The sequence below is a fragment of the Belonocnema kinseyi genome, chromosome 6, assembly GCF_010883055.1.
Source record: "Belonocnema kinseyi isolate 2016_QV_RU_SX_M_011 chromosome 6, B_treatae_v1, whole genome shotgun sequence".
NCBI lineage: Eukaryota > Metazoa > Arthropoda > Insecta > Hymenoptera > Cynipidae > Belonocnema > Belonocnema kinseyi.
The window spans coordinates 53,302,173-53,304,995 of record NC_046662.1 but is presented as its reverse complement, the minus strand read 5'-3'; positions in this window follow the sequence as shown (position 1 = coordinate 53,304,995).

Sequence of the window (2,823 nt, the reverse complement as noted above, 5' to 3'; positions counted from 1 at the left end):
ACAATGCACCATCACACCGGACAAAACTGACTCGGGAATTGGTTGAGTCGTACAGCTGGCAACCGCTACCCCATCCCGCTTACTCACCAGACTTGGCTCCATTCGACTTCCACTTATTTGAATCGATGGGGCACGCACTCAGCGAACAGCGCTTCACTTCTTACGAAAATGTTGGAAAATGGCTCGATGACTGGTTTGCTTCAAAAAACGAAGACTTTTTTTGGAAAGGTATCCATAAATTGCCTGAGAGGTGGGCAAAATGTGTAGCCAGCGAGGGCGCATACTTTGAATAAAATATTTGTTATCATTCTCTTGAAATAAATGTGTTTTTTTCTTGTAAAAATACCGGTTTCATATGTATACACCTGGTATATGCTAACATTTTCGAGGAAAAAACCTTGAAAAGAAAGAGGACTTAAAGGTGATGACAATGTATCCATTTTAAGTTTCTTCTTCAGGCTTTAAGCTCAGCCTGAAAAACATGTTTCTCAACTATAATTACAAATAAAACGATTTTTTTTAAATAAATTGGTTTTAAAACTTTTCTCATATTTTCGGATTAAAAATTCAAACATTTTGTAGAAAATTCGTACTTTTCCTTCAAGATTCAACTTGTTGGACAAATATATTATCCTTTATAGATAAGAAAATCATCTTTTATTTAAAATTACAATTCTTTGTTCAAAATTAAACTATTTGTTTGAACACATACTTTTTAGGGTAGAAAATTAAATTGTTTCGCAGAGAGTTAATATTTTTTGAATTCGAAGCTCAACATTTTTTATCAAAAGCTTTTTCTGTAGTGTTTTCAAAATCTTTCTTGGTTAAATATTCATCTATTTTCTTCAGTATTCTTTTTTTTGGGTTGAAATTATTAATTTTTAGTTAAAATGTAAATATTTCGCTTTTGAAAACTTCACCTTTTTTAGTTGAAAATTCAACTACTATTTGGGAGAAACTTCATATAAGATGTTGTTGGAGATTCAGCTTTTTGTTTAAAAATGAATCTTAAAAAATCGTCGCTTTTCCTTTAAAAATTCAACGTTCTTGCTGAACATTTAACTACAATTTTCAAAATTCACCTTTTTGATTGTCAACTCATCATTTTAGTGGAAAATTAATTTCCTTAGTTTAAAAGTTAAATATTTTTGTCAATATTCAAAATTCAACTACTTTGTTCAGAATTTATTTTCTTTGGTTAAAGATTCATAATTTTATTATAAAATTCACGCTTTTTGGTAGAAAATTGACCTATTTTGTCAAAAAATCTACTTCTTTGATAGAAAATTACCTTTCCCTTTTGACAATTCATCTTCTTGGTAAAAAATGAAACTTCTTGAAAAACAATTCACTTTTCACAATTGAAGATTCATCATCCTAACTAAAAATTACCTTGGTTAAAAATTAAACTATTTAGTCGAAAATTCAACTATATTTAAAATAGCTATTGTGGGAAATTCATCTTTTTAATTGAAAATCCAGCTGCTATTTCAATTATTTATTTTTATTTTGGTTTAAGAATCTTTACTTAATTCAAAAATTAATTTCCTTCGCTAAAATTTGAAATATTTTATTGCATGCTACTGTTTAAAAATTAAGTTTTTTAACTGAAAATGATAGTTATAGATTTATAGTTAAAAAAGCAACACTTTTTGTAGAATTTATCGTCTTGTTTCCAAATTCATTTTTTTTTAAATCGAACTAGTTTACTGAAAATTATTTTTCGTTGAAAATTTATCTACGACATTAAAAATGTACCTGTTTAGTTCAAAATATATATTTTTGGGTCCAAATTAAACTATTTAGCTAAAATTTAATTTTTCAAACTTTCATTATTTTATTTAAACATGTATATGCTCAGTTGAAAAATTTAAATATTCCTTTTTTCTGAAAATATACGGTTTTTACACTGCGGAAAATTAATTCCTTTAACTGAAAATTTAACTATTCCATTTATCTTAAAAATTCAACTATCCTGTCCATAATTGAACTGAAGTGAAAAAATTACTATTTTATTTTTTATGAAAAAGCAATATTTTTGGTAAGAATTTAAACTATTTGGTTACAAAACTAATTTTTGTATTGAAAATTTAATCATTTAATATCTGTTAAAAATGCAACTATTCCGTATAAAATTCTATTTAAGTGAAAAAGTCACTGTTCCATTTAAAAAAAAAAAAAAAAAAATTTTTATCGAGAATTTCCACTATTTCTGCACATTTTGAAACAATTGTAAATTACGCAATAAAATTTGTGACAATTTCTTATTTTTTGTTATTCCTTACTTGAAAAATATTTTCTTTACAAAAAATGTTATAATTTTTTAATTAGGATATTTTCATTAACGGAATAAATAAATAATTAAATGTAAAATACTTTGGGTTCTAATAAATTTATTTTGAATTAATATAAATGCACCTGGAATTCTATTGAGTACAAATTTAACTATTTGGTCAAACATTCATTTTTTAAAGATTTATCATTTTAGTGAAACATAAGTTTCCTTGGTTAAAACTTAAACTATTTTGTGAGAAATTTTTGTTGAAAAAACTATTTTTTTTAATTCATCTTTTTTATCCAAATCAGAATTTTTTAATAAAAGTGACTGTCCCTCTTTGATTGAAAAAATTAGTATTTTTGTGGAAATTTCAACTATTTCGTGAAAAATTTCCAGTTTTGGCTAAGAGATAGTAACTATTTTAGTATTGATTGAAAATTTACGTTTTTCTCGAAGATTCGACTTCATATGTTAAAAATTAATCTATCTGGCTGAAATTTTGATTTTTGGGCCCAAATTCATTTCTTTAGCAGAGAACTTCATTA